General features: G+C 37.7%; 1 pseudogene; it reads left to right on the top strand.

Moving 5' to 3' along the window:
• Positions 1 to 275: 275 nt before the first annotated feature.
• LOC103251163 overlaps positions 276 to 20,006 on the top strand; it is a 37,858-nt pseudogene continuing 18,127 nt past the window's right edge.

Below are 20,006 nucleotides of genomic sequence, written 5' to 3' on the forward strand. Positions count from 1 at the left end.
GGGAACTCACGTTCCGAGAGTCTCACAGATCCACCTATGCAGTTGCCATCTTCCGGTCACCCTCTCCCTAAAGAATCAGATGCCTGCTTTTTTTAAAAAAAAAAAATTAAGTTGATGTTTTCTTAGGATGCTTAAAATTTTAAGCTTCATATTATGTCTTCACACTTAGTGGTATTGTTTAAAGCTTTTATTTTTTGCTGACCTTTGATTTATGGGGGTAATTCATAGCTTTTTTTCTCCCCTCCATTTACTCTTCTTCCTTAATAGAATGGGAGCTGACTGATATGGTGGCATGGGTGACTGGAGCCTCTAGTGGAATTGGTGAAGAACTGGCTTACCAGTTGTCTAAACTAGGAGTTTCTCTTGTGCTGTCAGCCAGAAGAGAGAATGAGCTGGAAAGGGTGAAAAGGAGATTCCTAGGTAAGCACATCTAACACAACTCAGAAATACATCAGAATCCAAACTGTTTTTTCAGGTATTGGGACTTTCAGGGAGAAGGGTGGGATTTTCTGAGACAGTACATCCTAGCCCCAACCAGTTCAGGGACTTTGCCCAGATCCTCTTTTTTTCCTCCCTCTCTTTTCTTAATTAGTTGCCCTTGCCTTTTTTTGTGTTTTCTGCCTCTTTCTACTTTATTTTTGTGCTGACTTCTTGGCTTTAGGGGGTGACCACCAATCCTCTCAAATGCAGGTATAATTTTTGTGAATAGGTAATTTATATTTTGTCTTAGAAGAAAGAACAGTTTGGTTTTTACCCATCACTTGTATGTATCAAACCATAGATATTTAATTAGGAAGAATCCTTACTCATTTTGCTAAAATGTCAGATATTAAAGTCATATGGGATGGTATAAAATTTTTGTTACATTTTGTTACATGGAGGGAATTAGGTTTAAAATGCAAGTTTCAAATTCATATAGATGTCAACAGTATTCATATTTTTTGTTTGAGTTTTAGTGGTGTCATGGTCAATTGAAAGCAGCCTCAAGTAATAAAAGTATTATTTCTCACAGGACATTTAGTACCTAAATTGAGATAATTCTGAGTTTTCCAACAGACTATTTTTTGGATCATCTCTCCACCTGTCATCCTTTTAAATCCTTACCTTTGCTGACTGAGCTAACCACCCAGAAGTGAGTTCGTTGCCACAGTAGCACTCAGCAGGGTCACAAGACCTCTTTCACAATATTGCTTTCAGAGATTTATTGTGTTTTTGCAGTGGGCCACTTCTTACAACAGGTGTTCCTCTGCCAATGTGACTTGCAATTTCTTCACTGATGGAGTAGATGAATCATGTCAGTATTTCTTATCTGGCATGAAGCAGATTTTTGGCCTTTTATCTTTCAGATGATTGGCTTTTTCATTTGTTTTAATACAGTTGATGTTTCACAATGAACTCTGTTGCCCTTGAAGCCTCTATACCTCTTCTATTTTCTATGTTTGCTTGTTTTTCTTACTGGGCATTACTTATTATATTTCAAGATTAGTGTCCAGGAAAATCAGTTTTAGTTGTTCTTTGATGAACAGAAATAGAAATATTAAGAACGCAGCATGTTTCCTTGTTGGGAATTTCAGGATTGTGTTCTTTTCCTCGTTTACCTCCTGGAATCCTTAGGTTCTGGAGAGAAGCTTATATGTGTCATTTGACTACAAGACTCTAAGCTTCTTACTGATTTTAAGCATAGATTTTTTTATTGTGTGTAGAAGAGCAACTAAAATTTGTGAGCCTATCACAAAACAAATGTACTTCTAAAAAATTGCTCTAAACTTTTTTGCTTTTTTTCAGCATGTAATATAATCTTGATTTCTGCTAGAGTCTGTGGTAAAGTTGGGCTGTACAGGGGGAGGGGGACCCCAAAATACCAGAATTATCATTGGGATTGGGTCCCTTTGTAGTACAAGTGTCCCCCCTGCTAGGTAAGTGTTCTAGGAACCCATCAGTTTTTATCTGAAAGTTTTGAGAACATTGTGTCACGATTTGCAGAAGAAATGTCCAGAGTTGTGGCAAACAGGAGACTGGTTCTTCTACTATGGCCGTGCACCTGTCCACACTGTGCTGAGTTTTCTGCAGTTTTTGACCAAAAATGGAATGACTCCTGTGTCCCACCCTCCCTATTTATCTGGTCTCAACATTTTTTTGTTTCCCAAGGTGTAAAGAATCCTCAAAGGGAAATGTTTTACCAATGTGGAAGAGGTGAAACAAAATATGGTGGAAGCACTAAAAGTCATCAAAATTGTTGAGTTCAAAAACTGTTTTGAGCAGTGAAAAAAGTGGCTCGATAGGTGGATTGCATGAAACGAAGAGTACTTTGAAGGTGATTGATGTTTAAACATAAGAATGAATATACAATTATTAATAAATAAATTCTGAGTTTTTTGGGTCTCCCTCGTATATATTCAAGTTGAAGTGTGCTATTTTACTTCCTGTAAAGTCAGCCAGCTTTTTTGTCTGATAAGATGTTGCTACATTTCCACTTCTTAATCACTGGAGAGGAATTTTCCAGGGCCACCCAGAAATGAGTTTGCTGCCAATTTCTGTTGGCGGGTGAGTGTTAATAGACGTAGCAAGGAACTTGATTGAACTATGGCATGACTTCCACACTATTTTTTTTCTTTATTTAGACAATAGCAATTTGAAAGGAGAAAATATACTTGTTTTTCCCCTTGACCTGACTAACACAAGTTCCCATGAAGTAGCTACCAAAGCCCTTCTTCAGGAGTTTGGTGAAGTAGCATTTTATATTCATGCAGTGTTACTTTAAAATGTCTGCAAAAAAAATTCTCATCTGTAGTGTTCTCACTCAAAGGACTTTAGGCAAATAGAGTCTATGCAGTGAGATCAGGCCCATGAGTTGGGCCTCTTTATCTCTAAGTTCGTGGAGTTATGAAACTAGCTACGAAACAAGTAGTTATGAAATAAGTAGCAATTCTTCCATGGAGAACAAAAGAAGCTAAAAATTTACTGCTACTTAATTTGTATGAACGTTATTAGCCTCCATAAAAAGTTACTTAAAATGGGAATATTATCCTATAGATGAATTCTGACTTTTATTTTATTTCTTTGCAGAAAATATGGAAATATGCCATCTTTTCATTGATTTTTCAAGTTAATAATATAACCAACCATTCCTAAAAATTCCATTAATCCATCCACAGGACATCCCAAAAGCACCTCTTTTGTGATTTTATTTAATTTGATCGACATTGTGATCAACAATAGTGAATATCCCAGCATTCTTTGTGTACGGATACCAGCCTGAATATCTCCAAGAAGCTAATATATCTTAACTACTTAGGGACAGTGTCCTTGACAAAGTGTGTTCTGCCTCACATGATCGAGAGGAAGCAAGGAAAGATTGTTACTATGAATAGCCTCCTGGGTATCATGTTTACACCTCTTTGCAGTGGACATTGTGCCAGCAAGCATGCTCTTCAGGTGAGGATACTTGCGCTCAACTGAGATAGAACTTACCTAAATGCAAGATGCTTTCAATAAAACACAGATGAGCTGTGTGGCCTGCCCTTCAAGACTCACTGTTTTATTACTAGATTTGATCCTCTGACAGAATGTGGCAGGTTGAGACTCTATTTAGTTATATCAGTAGTTGAGCTGGAGACCAGGAAGCTTTTTGAAGAACACGTTTCCTTCTCATATATCCCACAAGCTATAGGATGGACTTGTTTACCATTGAAAAGTTTGCCCAGTATACTAGATGTGATTCCAAACAAGGAGAGGTTTTAGTGTCTGATGATTGACTTTCTTGGTATCCTCTTTCCTCTTTTGCTATAGAGGAACAGAAGGTTAAAGGTACATGAGTTTTTCATTCATTTGCCAAGTATTTTTTTTTCTAGTCCATCTCTGATTCATTCAGGCACAGTGTCAAAAGTAGGCAATCATATTACATATTTAATTAGCCGTGTACCCTTTTAATACTCCTAAAAGACAAATGTTTGCTGAAGCGAATTCATTCTGTTAAAATAGTAATATAATTTTTAAAAATTGAATTCCTTCTCTGTGATAGTTTGTGGGAAGCATTAATCTCTACCTGCTCCCCTTTGGCCCAAACATTGGCATTTTAGATCACTTTGGGGAAAATAAAGAAAAACTCGACTTCAGTGATTCTCAGTGGAGAACATGTACCCATTTTGGAGTGGGAAGATGAAGATTGGCAGGAGGAAGGTGTATAAGAATTTTCAGGGGTGGTTTTCACCCATCCAGTGCATGCCTACCATAAAAATCATTGAAGGCAAGAGCCATCACTACCAGAGGGAGTGAACCATTTGTACCTAGAAAGAGCTGAGAATGTTATAGATTGCCTCCAGTTAAAAGTGCCTAATAAAACTTTCATGATAACACTACCCATCCATTACTCAGGCATTTTAGAACATATTTTGATAAATCATGAGTTATGTGTCTATATTTACTTGCCGTTTTCCCTTTTTTCTCCCTTCTCTCTCCCTCTCTCTCCTTCTTTCCTTTCTTCTTTTCTTTTAACCTCTCAGCGTTTTTTTTAATAGCCTCTGAACTGAACTTGCCACATGACTAGATATAATAGTTTCTAACATTTACCAGGACCTGTGCAGTCAAATATGGTGAAGAATTCCCTAACTGAAGAAATCACAAGGGTAAAAATTTCTAGTTGAGAATTATTTGAATACTTTACTATTTATATATTGGTGTTTTACCACTATATATGCACCAGGATTTATGTGTTAGAACTGCTTTTGTGTGACTTATTCCCAAAGCTTAACTCATGATATTATGAAAAATTGCTAAGGTTCACTGGTAGTGCTTTGACATTCCATTTTAATAAAGGCTAACGAAATTGCTAAGATCCATTTATAAGTGGTCCACTATTATGTAACAGATTTTATTTTTCACTACCAAGAAACTCCTTTTATCTTCTTCCTCCTTTTCCTCCCCACAAACTTGCATGTTTTATAGAATTTAATTTGCTAAGTGCATGTCTTAATAATTTGATTTTTTTCACTAAAGTGTTAATTATATATAAGCACATTAAGATGATGCAATTCTAATTAGAAGCAAAGAATCTCCATCTTTTAGTTAGGTTGCACAATAGCATCTGCTAAGTGTATGATTTCTCTTTGGGATTTTGAAATATTACAACAGTTTGTAAACCCATTAGTATCTATGAGGACTCCCACAGGGCCTGAGGCCCCACTAAAGGAACCACTCGACTAGATGATCTTCAGGGTCTTTCTAGTTTAAATGTTCCTTGAAATAGCTTGGATAAATACTCAGTATCACTTACTTTTTAAATGTTCTTAGGTCATGGGCTATGATTGGGACCAGCCCCCACAAGATGGCAACCAGTCGTTGTGTGTAACTGATGTTAATCAGCATAGCCAATGATTTGCAAGAAGTTTGGATCTCAGATCAATCTTTTTTGTTAGTAACATATTTGTGACAATACATGCCAACCTGAGCCTTTTGGATAAGCAGCAAGTTCAGGAAGAAAAGGATCAAGAACTTTAAGAGTGGTGTGGTAAGACCAATTTACACATTTTTTGATAATATGTATCAACTTTGCAGGAAAGTACAAAATTTTTTATGCTTAAAAAACTTTACTAACACTCCATCAATCTCATCATGTAAACACAAAAAAAGATATAAAAAATTATTCTATCCCTATACCTATCTGTTGGTATATTACACATTATTGCTAGTCAGAGAAAGACGTTTTCTCCAAGATTAAAATCAAATCAAAGATTGCCATTTTTTCTCCTACACTTAACCATTTGACCAGCATAAATGTCAAAATGCACTTTTCCCATCTTTTCTCTCCACAGACTGCTACTCATCCTACCAGTGTTGACTCAGGTGTCACCTCCTTGGAGGGGTACCCAGCCTTCCTTGCCACTTCTCCCCAGGACTAGAATCACCCCAGTCACTGTGCTTTCCTGTAAAGCACTTACTGCACTGTTAAAACAGATGTATGTACTGTGTACTCCTGGTGCTTTTGCCTCACTCCTGAAGTACACTGCATGTCTAAAATGTACCTATGCCCATGTCTAAGGAAATATGCTGATTATACATTCTTTTAGCATTCATCCTTATAGCAATTAGTGGGGAAGATGAACTATTTCTAAGAAAATTGTGACCATCAAAAGAGTTTAATGTATAAACAAAACAGGAAATGTAATGAATTAAGCCAAAATTATAGCTTATGATTAGTTATTATGTAGTAACCTGAACATTCAAAGTCCCTGTGGTTTTTGGATGACATGCATTTTGTTTATGGAAAGCATGTAAACAAAATCTGGTGTATTTTAAGTGTTAGTTATTGGACCTTTTTTTTTTTATCCTGAATTCAATGGTATCAAGATAGTCAGCTTACGTATGGTAAAGGTTGAAGTTTTTTTATTTTAATTTTAATTTTTTGAGTTGGGGTCTCACACTGTTGCCCATGCTGGAGGGCAATGGCACAATCATGGCTCACCGCTGTCTCCACCTCCAGGGCTCATGTAATCCTTCTGCCTCAGCCTTCTGAGTAGCTGGTACTACAGGCACTCACCGCCACGCCTGGCTAATTTTTTTTTACTTTTTTGAAGAGACAAGGTCTCACTATTTTGCTCAGGCTGGTCTTAAACTCTTGGGCTCAAGAAATCTACCCACCCTCAGCCTCCCAAAGTGCTAGGACTGCAGGCCTGAGCCACTGCACCCGGCCCAAAATTTATTTTAATATTATAATTGACAAATAAAAATTGTATATATTTAAGTATACAATATAGTGATTTTATGTACTTATGCATTGTAAAATAGTTACCACAATCAAGCTAATTAACACATCTATCACCTCGCATAGTTACCTTTTTGTGTGGCATAAGAACACTTAAAACCTACTCTCTTATCACATTTCAAATGCACAGCATAGTCACCATGCTATACATTAGATCCCTAGAATTTATATGTTATTCACCATTAAATGAAATTGTGTACTCTTTGACCAACATTTCCCCATTTCTCTCACCCTCCAGCTTCTGGCAAACACCATTCTGCTCTGCTTCTGCGAGTATGACTTTCTTAGATTTCCACATATGTGAAATCATACCATATTTGTCTTTCTGTATCTTGCTTACTTCACTTAGCATGATGTCCTCCAGGTTCATCCATGTTGTCACAAATGGCAGGATTTTCATCTTTTTTTATGGCGGTATAACATGTATTATATATTTTCTTGATCTATTCATTTATCAACAGAAACTTAGGTTAATTTCATACCTTGGTGATTGTGATTAATATAAAGTGAACATGGGAGTACAGATTTCTCTTCTGGATACTGATATCATTTCCCTTGACTAAATAAGTGGAATTACTACTTTTAATTTTTTGTGGTAACGCCATACTATTTTCCATGTCTGTATCAGTTCACATTCTCAACAATTTAAATAACAGGGCAGGGAAGGAATATATTTCAGAAATATTTTTTTCAGAGTGGAAAGAGAGATCAGGAACTAGAGAATTTCACTCCCACTGTAGCAATTGTTCTTTCAGAATTGTCCATATAAAGTTATTTTGTTTTGTTCACAGAATATCTAACTGTAACATACAAATATTACTCAGCATATCCAGAATTCAATAACATCTAGCCTTTCCTAAAAAATGGTGGCCTTTTTCTTTCTACCACCATCTTTAAAATTATGTGTCTTATGGTTTTATCACTCTTTTTCATGACAAACTGATCATTCTCTCATTTCCCAGTACTGTTTTTTTGGAAATAATACCTCATTCTTTACACAAAACCATAGAAACTTTAAAAACTTGTTTCTCCCATTTTTTACCTCACTTTCTCCTTATCACCTCTATACTCCTCCCCTTCCCAATAATTTTCTACTTTATGTCATCTATTTCCTTATTGGCATATGTTTATATGCATCTAAGCTAAGAGAATGCCAATATAGTTTGTCCCAAATTAATTGTTATTCTTGATAATACTTTGATTTGCTTCTGTCCTTTAGTTGAAGAACATCATGTCTGGAAGTTTGTTTTCATGAATTTTTATTATTTCTAGGGGTCATTGTATTTTGTGTTATCATTATTATTATTTTGCCATTGCTAGTGCAAATTTTTAGAAATGGTAAATGCATAACTTCCCATATGAAATATTACATCTTAGGATGCCTTCTTTATTCTTTAAGCAATATTCTAAAAGTTCTCTAATAATTTTAGTGTTATTTCCCAAATATTTTAATTCTATATATTCTGACTTACTCTTTTATTTATTAGGGCAAATTAGTGCAGGCATGATATGCTGATACAAAAGAGTAATAATAGAGAATTTAGCATTTAAGAAATGGCATGGGAAGAGATGAGGAAGATGGCAGCTGAGCCAGTAAAACTATGTGAGTCCTGGTGTGAGTGAGTGTATGGAAAATTTTGTGTACATATCAGAGAGTGAGTGGGCATGTGAGCAACTGACCGAGTGAGGGCTCAGAAGCAAGCACCCAGGGCTCTCCTGGTGAAGCAGCTGGTGACACAGGGGCTTGGCTTGGACCCTAGTGATTCTCAGGATGCAGAAGCTGAGTGCCATTTTCTCTTTTTTAAAATAAATAAAAACTTTCCTGGGAAGAAGATGCTGGGAGAGACTGACTAAGTGGAGACTTGTGAGCAAGTGACCAGGACCCTCCTGGTAAAGCAGCTGGTGCTGCAGCTGCTCTTCTTGGTCCCTAGTGCTTCCCAGGTTGCAGAAGCCAAGTGCCATTTTTTTAATGGATAAAAGTTTTCCTGCAACGAAGCATGGGGAGAGACTGTCAGCTCCAGGCTCTGCCTCATCACTGCAGCGAGAGAGACTGATGGTTCCAGGCTTTGCCTCACCACTGCAGCATCTGGCCAGACCCTGGCAGCAAGGGTTTCAGAGGGAGCCCAGAGGCAGAGTCCCACTGGAGAAAATGAAAGAGGCACCCCACTTCCATCTTGAAAACAGGGCAGGGAAGTACCCTAACTTGCTCACCACAGAGCAACAGACCTGATCTCTGTGACTGGTGGATCAGCTACTCAGGGGTTGATTGTGACCCAGAGGGAATATCCCCACAAACTTCAGAGGGACAGGACAAGTGCTGAGTCTTAGGCACCCCACCCCCTACCTTGATTCAGCTATGGACAAAGGATGTGGCCAGAAAAGGAAGAGGAAGGCTGCCAAAGAGATCAGTGGTGAGTCTGGAGCTGACCCAACCCCTCTCCTCCCCAGCAATTCTCTGAATGTCAGACCCACACAGCTGGGACATGACTGAGATGGACGAACCCAGGCAGAACCTGGACTTCAACCGCAATAGGAGAACTCCATTCCAGTATAGGCCTGGCTGGGGCACAACCCCATGAGTACATACCTGGGGAAGAGACAATCCCACACCTCCCCACTGGAGGGGATCCCCCTGACCATATGAGAGTTGGGGGGAGGACTGCAGCCCTTCCCACCCACACTGCCCCTCCTCTTTCCTTGGTCTGGATACTAGGGAGAGAGTGAAAGAGGCGGGAGCTCTGCAGGAGACAGCAGAGAAGCAGACAAGAGGAATAATTACAGAATCTGCCACAGGAGGATAGGTTTATTTTTGCTTTTTTGAATTTTTAAAAAATTTGGCCTGTGTGTTAGTTTTTAATTGTTAAAATATTTTTCCTTTGTGCATGAATGTGTATGTGAGAATTTGATCTGCATGTCCCCCTTTATTCTTTTCTTTTTCTTTGTTTTTTGTATTCTGTTCATGTGTGTATACGAATGACTGGGTGTTCATCTTTCGGGGGTTTTTGTTGTTGCTGTTGTTGTTGGTTCATTTTTACTCTTTTGTTCCTCTCCTTTTTTTTCTTTTAGTTTAAGGTGTGTGTTAATATATGTGTGAGGGTACAGTCTGAATTTCTATTTTTTTCCCTTTGGTTTCTGCTTTCTTTGTTTTTTTTTTGTTGTTTGTTTGTTTTGTTTTACTTTTTAAACTTTTGTCCATCTTATTTCATTCTATTTTTCTCTGTTCTCCTCATTGCTGTTACTGTATCTTGGACTCAGGGTACATACAAAATACCCATTGCACTGTAATATACCCATACACATACCCATTGCATTGTGTTCTCAGGGAATACATACCACAATCAGTGAACATTGTGATTGCAAGTAGTTTCTGAATCTTATCTCCCCATTCTCTACCTTATTCAACTTTCAAAACTACAAGAGACAGCAAAACTTCCCACCCACAGTCCTGTTTCAAAATAGAACAAATCCAGAGCCCAGATCAGGGAAGAACAAAGGGATGAACAAACATCAGAAGCAAAAGCCTCTCCCACTGCCACTGAGTAGCAGACTAAAAAGAAAATTAAAAGATCTGTCATAAATGAGGAAAACCAATGGAAGACCACAGGTAATTTCAAATATAACAAAGAGAAAACACCTGAAAAATCAGACTTGGAGCTGAAATGATGAAGACACCAATGACTGGCCTGAGAATATGACAGGAATTAGGGAATGGATGGAAAGAGTGAATATGACTCAAGAAAGACAAGATGCAACACTGAAAGAACTTGTAACTGAGATTTTGGCCATAAAAATTTCATCCAGGAAATAAATAACAGTATGACAAGCATGGAAAGCAGAATTAATATAGCAGAAGAAAGAATCTCAGAACTTGAAGACCAGAACTTGGAATTAACCCAAACTGTAAAAAACATAGAAAGAAAACTCAGAAAAAACAAATCCTATAAGAGATGTGCAATTATTATTATTTTTTTTTACATTTTGATTTGTTTCCTCTGACAGGAGACAAGACAAACACCCAGTTTGCCTGAGTTTTAAAAGGATAGAGATGTGCAATTATATCAAGAGGCCAAACCTACACCTGATTGTCCTAGAAGAAGAAAGGTAAATGGAGAACACCTAGGAGGAAGTATACCAGGAGGTTATCCAAGAAAACCTTCCCATGTCATCAGAGATGTGACCAGGCAAACACAAGAGGTACAGAGAACCCCCACAAGACATCAAATGAGAAGAACAACCCCCAGACACATAGTAATTCAACTACACAAAGTAAGCACACACAAAAAAATTTCTAAAGGCAGCAAGAAAGACAGAGCAGACTATCTACTGGGGAAAACCAATAAGAATAGCAGCAGACCTATTGACAGAAACACTAGAAGCAAGAAGGAACTGGAGTCAAATATTCAAAGACCTCAAAGATGAACTATTTTAACCAAGAATTTCCTACCCAGTCAAGCTCAGCTTCATCAGTGATGGAGAATTAAAATCCTTCCCAGACATCCAATCCCTAAGAGATTATGCAGCTTCCAGACTAGCTCTATAGGAGACACTTAAAAAGGTATTAATCACAGAAGAAGGGGAAAAAAGCAATGATTATACACTTCCCAAGAGAATGGCAGAGCACAGAAACAACAGATAATTCATTGCAACAATAAACTTGGAAACACACACATACATCAACCCCAAAGCAAAAAGAAAACAAGCAAATAAAGAAAGAAAAAACTTTGTAAGAACCTCATGACGTGATAAACAGTCACCATTTTAATAATCAGTCTGAATGTGAATGGTCAAAGTGCACTACTGAAAAGACACAGAATGGCAAACTGGATAAGAAATATGACCCAGCTATTTGCTGCATCCAGGAAACTCATCTCACCACAAGGACGCACACAGACTCAAAGTTAAAGGATGGAAAATGAGTTATCTCACCTATTCAATGTTGTACTGGTAGTCCTAGCCAGAACAGTCAGACCGGAGAAAGAAATCAGGGGTATGCAAACAGGAAAAGAGGAAGTTAAGTTATCCCTCTTTGTAGATGATATGATTCTATACCTAGAAACCCTCAGTTTGCAAAAAAAAAACCAATCAAACAAACAAACAAACCTCCTCACACTGATAAACAACTCCAGTAAAGTCTTAGTATAAAAAAATAAATACACAAGAGACAGTTGAATTTCATTAAAAAATTTTTTTTATTTTAAAGATGTAGGGTACAATTCAGGTTATGTATACAAATGTTCATTATACAAGTACACCTGTTGATGAGGTGTGCCCCTCCCTCCCTTGGCAGTTTTCAGGGAAAATATTTCCAGTTGCTGTCCATTTAGCAATATGTTAGCTGTGGGTTTATCATAGATGGCACTTACTATTTCAAGGTATGTTCCTTCTACACCTGGGTGTTTGAGGGTTTTTATCAAGAAGGGATGCTGGATTTTATCAAAAGCTTTTTCTGTATCTAATAATGTAATCATGTGGTTCTTGTTTTTACATCTGTTGATGTATTTAATTACATGTATGGTCTTGTGGATATTGAACCAGCACTGCATCCTGGAGATGAAGTCTGCTTGATCTTGGTGGATGATTTTTGAGATGTGTTTTTGGATCCAACTTGCTAGAATCTTGTTGAGCATTTTTGCATCTATGTTCATAAGGAATATTGACCTATAGTTCTCCTTTTTTGTTGGATATTTACCCGGTTTGAGTATCAGTGTGATGTTAGCTTTGTGAAATGATTTGGGGAGGATTCCATCTTTCTCAATTGCCTGGAATACTTTCATTGGATTGGTATCAGCTCCTCTTTGTACGAATTGTGGAATTCTACCAGAAAGTCGTCTAGTCCAGGGCTTTTTTTTTTTTTTTGTAGGTAGTTTCTTATAACAATTTCCTGGGTTGCTATTGATCTATTTAGTGTCTCAATGTCTTCTTGTTTCAACCTGGAGAGGTTGTGTGATATCAGAAAGTTCTCCATTTCATTTAGGTTATCAAGCTTGTTTCCATACAGTGTGCATAATAATCTCTGATGATCTTTTGTGTTATTTTGGGGTCAGTTGTGATTTGATCCTTTGTATTTCTGATTGTGTTTATTTGGGCCTTTTTTCTCTTTTTCTTGTTCATTCTGGCTAGAGGTTCATCAATCTTGTTAATTCTTTCAAAGAACCAGCTTTTTGTTTTGTTGATGTTTTCTATGATATTTTTGTCTTCTATGTCCTATATTTGGACTTTTATTTTGATGATCTGAATTCTTCTGCTAAAGTTAGGGTTTTGGTGGTCTTGTCTTTCCAAGTCCCTTAGGTGATTTGTTAGGCTGTCAACTTGTGGTCTTTCCATTTTCTTGAAGTGTGCTTGTAGAGATATAAATTCCCTTCTTAGAACTGTTTTCCTGGCATCCCAGAGGTTTTGGTATGATGTTTCATCATTTCATTTGTTTCCAGGAATCTTTTAATTTCTATTTTGATTTCAGTGTTGACCCAGTAGTTGTTCAGCATCATGCTGTTTAGAATTCATGTCTTTGTGGGCTTGGGGAAATTTTGTTGGTGTTGATATTTTTGTTCTTGTTGTTCCACTGTGGTCTGTGAAGGTGCATAGAAATATTTCAACCTCATGAAACTTGCTTATTCTTGATTTATGGCTGAAGATGTGATTGATCTTGGAGTATGTTCCATGTGGTGATGAGTAGAAGGTATATTCTGTGATTGTTTGATGGAATATTCTGTAGGTATCTATTAAGTCCATTTGGCTGAGTATCAAGTTTAGGTTCTGGGTCTCCTTACTGATTTTTTTTTTTTTTTGGCTCAGTGATCTATCTAGGGCTGTTAGTGGGGTATTCAAGTTCCCTGCTATAATAGTGTTAGAGTCAATATCTTTCTTTAGTTTACTTAGTAGTTGCTTTATAAATGCTGGTGCTCCTGTGTTGGGTGCTTATACGTTTAGAATGGATATTTCTTGTTGACAGATTAAACCTTCTATTGTTATGTAGTGTCCTTTCGTATCTTTTTTAAATTTTTGATACCTTAATGGTTGTTTTGTCTGATATTATGATCAAGACTGCTGCCTTTTTTTGTGATCCATTTCCCTGGAAATTTGTTTTTTATCCTTTAACTTTGAGTCTGTGTGTGTGTCCCTTGTGGTGAGATGAGTTTCCTGAATGTAGTTAATAATTGGGTCATGGTTTCTTATACAGTTTGCCATTCTGTGTCTTTTCAGTGATGCATTTAGTCCATTCACATTCAAGGTAACTATTGAAATATGATTGTGTGTTGCTGTAATGAGGTTGTTAAAACACTTTTTCTTTCTTTGCTTTTGTTTTATTTTGGCTTTGGGGTTGATATATGTGTGTGTTTTCAAGTTTGTTGTTGCATTGTATTCTCTGTTGTTTCTATATTCTGCTGTTCTGTTAGGAAATGTGTGGTCATTCTTTTTTTTCTTTCTTTCTTCTGTGCTTAATACCTTTTCAAGTGTCTCCTGCAGAACTGTATAATCTCTTAGGGATTGGATATCTGGGAAGGATTTTAATTCTCCATCACTGATGAAGCTGAGCTTAGCTGGGTAGGAAATTCTTGGCTGAAATTGTTTATCTTTGAGGACTTTGAATAATGGACTCCAGTCTCTGTTTGTAGTGTTTCTGCTGATAGGTCTGCTGCTATTCTAATTGGTTTTCCCTGGTAGGTAGTCGGACATCTGACTTTTCTCTCTTGCTGTCTTTAGGACTTTTTCTTTTGTGTTGAATTACTATGTGTCTAGGAATTGGTCTTCTTATTTGATATCTTGTGAGATTTCTCTGTATCTCTTGTGTTTGGCCATATCTCTGGTGAAATGGGGAAAGTTTTCTTGGATAATCTCCTGGAATGCTTGCTCCAAGGGGTTCTCCATTTCCCTTCCTTCTTCTGGGATACCAATCAGGTGTAGGTTTGGTCTCTTGATATAGTCACACATCTCTTGTAGGTCTTGTTCTTTCATTCTGAGTTTTGTTTCTATGTTTTTTTACAGATCAGGTTAATTCCATGTTCTGGTCTTCAAGTTCTGAGATTCTTCTTCTGCTAGATTAATTCTGCTTTCCATGCTTGTCATCTTGCTATTTATTTCCTGGATGAAATTTTTTTATGGTCAAAATCTTGGTTATAAGTTCTTTCAGGGTTGCATCTTGTCTTTCTTGAGTCTTATTCACTTTTTCCATCCATTCCCTAATCCCTGTTTTATGCTGGGTCTAGTCATTGGGGAAATTCATTGTTTGTGCTCCCTAGTCTGATTTTTCAGGTGTTTTCTCTTTGTTATACTTGAAATTACCTGTGGTCTTCCATTGGTTTTCCTCATTTGTGAGAGATCTCTTGCTTTATCTCTTTTTTAAAATTTTTTTTTATTTTAAAATTGTGGGTAACAGTTAAAGGTTAGGCATACAAATATTCATTGTGCAGGTACCCTTGTTTATGAGGTGTGCCCCCCTTTCCCCAGACAGATATTGACTAATCCCACCTCCTTTCCCCTTCCTGCCCCCCTCTCATAGTTTCCTGCCACTGTCCATTCTTTTCTTATAGTATTACAGTAATTGTTCAAGGTCCACTTATGAGTGAGAACATGTGATATTCAGATCTTTGTTTCTGTGAGAGATCACTCAGTATCTGTTATTCAATGGCAGTAGGAGAGGCTTTTGCTTCTGATACTTGCTCAGTCCTCTATTCTTCCCTTGATCCAGGCACTGGATTTATTATATTTTGAAATAGGACTTTGGGTGGGAAGCTTTGCTGTCTCTTGTAGTTTTGAAAGTCAAATAAGGTAGAGGATGGGGAGCTAAGATTCAGAAACTACTTGCAAATCACAGTGTTCAGTGATTGTGTTATGTGTTCCCTGAGACCCACTCCCCACCACCATTCTATATGATGATGCAATGGGTATGTATGTGTACCCCCTGAGTCTAAGATACCATTGCAACAATGAAGAGAACAGAGAAAGATAGAATGAAATAAGATGAACAAAAATTTTTTTAATGGGAAAAAAAACCCCACACAGAACATTGAAAGCTGTAATGAAAGCAAAACACAATTGCGCACACACACACCCCAAAACAAACTGAAATAACAACAAAGTGAAACAAAACAACAACAATAACCACAAAAACCAGGAAAACTAAGTGTGCGTGCGTGCGCGCACACACACACACACACACACACACACATACACACACACACACATACACACACACACCCAGCACAAAATGAATGGAGAAGAAAAAGAGAAAGACCAAAAAAATGAGAAAAAAATAGGAATTCAGATTGAACCTTCACACATATATTCACACACACCTTAAACTAAATAAAAAAAGAGAAGAACAAAAGAGCAAAATTCAACTATCAAACCTAAAACAGAAAAACTGAAAGATGAACACCCAATCATTCACATACACACATAAAGAGAAAACAAAAAAGAAGAAAGAAAAAGAAAAGAAGAAGGAAAAAAAGAGGGGGGATGCAGATCAAACCCTCACATGCACATTAATCCACAAAGGAAAAATATTTTAAAAATTGAAAAATTAACAAATAATCAGGCAAAATTTTTAAAAATATATTTAAAAATTAATGAAAGAAAAAAAAAAAACCCTTGCCCTCTTGTGACAGTTTCTGTAGTTGTTCCTCTCATCTGCTTCTCTGCTATCACCTTGCAGATCTTCCACCTTTTTCACTCTCTCCCCAGTGTCCGGATCAGGGAAAAAGGAGGGGCAGTGGGGGTGGATGGGACTGCAGTCCTCTCCTTCCACTCACATATGGTCAAGGGAATCCCCTCTAGTGGGGAGACATGGGATTGTCTCTTCCCCAGGTATGTACTCATGGGAGAGGTGCCCCAACCAGGCCTGTCCTGCAATGGAATTCTCCTATTGCACCTGATATTCAGGTTTTGCCTGGGTTTATTCCTCTTAGTTGTGCCCCAGCAGTGTGGGTCTGACGTTCAGAGTGTTGCTGGGGAGGAGAGGGGTTGGGTCAGCCCCAGACTCACCGCTGATCTCTTTGGAGGTCTTCTTCTTCCTTTTCTGGCCACACCTTTTGTTCCTAGGCTGAATCAGTGTAAGGGGTAGGGTGACTGAAACTCAGCACTGGTCAGGTCACTCCAAAGTTTGTGCTTTCAGAATATTCCCTCTGGGTCATGATCAACCCCTGAGTAGTTGATCCGCTGGTTATAGAGATCAGGTCTGTTGCTCCGTGGTGAGCAAGTCGGAGCTCTTCCCTGCCCCGTTTTCTTTCTTTCTTTTTTTTTTTTTGTAAGTCAAATTCTGGTTTATTGCACATTTGATACATATCCTGGCATAACCCTCTTTCTTATTTTCTTGATCATATTCTTCAAAGAATTGTATTTGTTATGGATCTTTTCAAAGAATAGCTTTTATTCCCCAGTGATCATTTCGGCTGTTTTCATTTGTTATTTTACTTCATTAATCAGGCAAAATTTTTAAAAATATATTTAAAAATTAATGAAAGAAAAAAAACCCTTGCCCTCTTGTGACAGTTTCTGTAGTCTACCTTTATCTTTATTAATCTTTCTCCTCCTTTCTTTGGATATTATTCTTTTCTTAGCTTTTGTGAAAGTAGGCTTTTAGTTGAAAGTTTATTTTATTTCTTTTCTATTTGCTTTCTCTAGATCTTAGGTGCACAGAAGTAGATTAGTCTTTGTCTTTGGTTCATGACATACTATCAACTCACATTTCTTTGCTTGATTACTTATGTAATGTAAAAAGCACATATAAAACCACCATTTAAAACAAAGGGTAAGACCTTGACAATATCTTCATCTAACCATATAGATGCTTGATCTTGTCTCCTTTTTCCCCTGCACTTGAGGTAAATATCCTACTGAGTCCCAGATCTAGCTTACCTTTTTATATAGCTATGGAAGCCTAAAATTATTCATATTTATTTTAGTAGTTGTGTACTTTATAAGAAAAGTATAATGCTTTTTTTTATATTCTAAAGATGTGGTCCTGCCCCGTTTTCAAGTTGGTGGCAGGGTGCCTCTTTCACCTTCTCCAGTGGGACTCTGCCTCTGGGCTCCCTCTGCAGCCCTTGCTGCCAGAGTCTGGCCAGGTGCTGCAGTGGTGAGGCAAAGCCTGGAGCCAGCAGTCTCTCCCATTGCAGTGATGAGGCAGAGCCTGGCACCGGCAGTCTCTTCCTGCCATTTCTTTGCAGGAAAACTATTTTTTTTGTTAAAAAAAATGGCACTCAGCTTCTGTGACCTGGAAGTGCTAGGGACCTAGCAGAACACTTGCCCGTGAGACCCCACTTTGTCAGTCTCTCCCAGCATCTTCTTTCCAGGAACTGTTTTATTTATTTTTTAAAAAAAAGAAGAAAAAATGGGGCTTGGCTTCTGTGCCCCGGTAGTCACTAGGGTCCAGGCCAAGCAGCTGCAGCACCAGCTGCTACACCAGGAGAGCCCTGGCAGCTTGCTCCTGAGACCTCACTCAGTCAGCCACTCACATACCTACTCACTCATCAACATGTACACTCAATTCTCCATATACTCACTCACTCACACCAGAACTTGCACAGTCTGACTGACTCGGCTGCTATCTTCCTCCTCTCCCCCATTTCAACAGTTAAATTTCTATACACCAAAAACAAGCAGGCTGAGAAGCAAATAAAAAACACAATTCCATTAATAATAACCACCAAAAAATGAAAGATCTTGGCATTCACCTAACCAAAGTGAAAGACCTTTACAATGAGAACCACAAAATACTGCTCAAAGGAATCATGACTGATACAAAAAATGGAAAAACATCTCATGCCCATGGAATAAAAGAAACAAAATCATTGAGATGCCGATCCTACCCTAGACAATCTACAGATTCAATGAAATCCCTCCAAATTGCCAACATCATTTTTCACAGACCTAGAAATGCCAATACAGAAATCTATATGGAAGCCAAAAAGAACCTGAATAGCTAAAGCCATGCTCAGCAAAAGGAGAAAGCTGGAGGTATCACATTTTTAGACTTTGTACTTTATTACAAGGCTACAGCAACCAAGACAGCATGGTATTGGTACAGGAATAGACAAATAGAATAATAAAACAGGACAGAAAATCTGGAAATAAAACCATGGTCTCTCAAGGAACTCATCTTTGACAAAGTCATCAAAAACAAATATTGGGAAAAAGAAACCATATTTAGAAAATGGTGCTGGGAAAACTGACTAGCCACATGCAGAAGAATGAAATTTGACCCTTACCTATCACCATAGACAAAAATGAACTCAAAATGCATCAAAGACTTAAATGTAAGACCTCAAACTGTAAGAATCTCGGAATAAAACTTAGGGAATACCCTCCTGGACATCAAAGTAGGCATGGTGAAGATCTCAAAAGCAAATGCAACGAAAGTCAAGATTGACGAGTGGCACTTTTTCAAACTGAAAAGTTTTTGCACCATGAAAGAAACTATCAAGAGAGTAAAGAGACAACCCACAAAATGGGAAAAATTATTTGCAAGCTATACATCTGGCAAAAGTCTAACATCCAGTATCTACAAGGAATTTCAACAAATTGAGAGGAAAAAAGCAAATAACCCCATGGGCAAGGAACATGAACAGACACTTCTTAAAGGATGATATACAAGTAGCCAGAAACACATGATAAAATGTTTAACCTCACTAATCAACAGAGAAATGCAAATCAAAATTACAATGAGATACCACCCAAATCCAATAATAATGGCTATCAGTAATAAGTCAAAAACAATAGATGATGGCATGGTGTGGAGAAAAAGGAACACTTCTACACTATTGGTGGGAGTGTAAGCTAGTTCAACTTTTCTGAAAAGCAGTGTGGCAATTTCTCAAAGAACTAAAAATTGAGTGTCCATATAATCCAGTAATCCCTCTTCTGGGAATATAATCAGAAGCTGAACACTGCTAGGGAACAGAGAGAGAGAAAAGAGGGCAGGGCACATGAAACACACAGTATACTTGGTCCACTATCAAGGAGAGAGAGGGTCAGCTAGAAGTCCAACTGTATGCAACTTACTTGTGTATTAAGTCTTCACTTGTACCCCACTATTAAAATAAAATAAAATAAAAAATAATCCCCCAAAGCAAATTATGTCCCAGAGGAGTCATCTTGCATATCCTTGGTTCTGCTTCCGTGATAGTAAGGATTGCTTGGAATATTCAGAGGCAATCCTTTTCACTTTCAATGGACAGTGGAATTGGTTCCATGTTTTTGCTATTATGAATCATGCAGCAATAAACATGAGGGTACAGCTTTTTTGTAA

Source organism: Carlito syrichta, unplaced genomic scaffold, assembly GCF_000164805.1.
Source record: "Carlito syrichta isolate Samal-C Ts95f unplaced genomic scaffold, Tarsius_syrichta-2.0.1 Scaffold56614, whole genome shotgun sequence".
Lineage (NCBI taxonomy): Eukaryota > Metazoa > Chordata > Mammalia > Primates > Tarsiidae > Carlito > Carlito syrichta.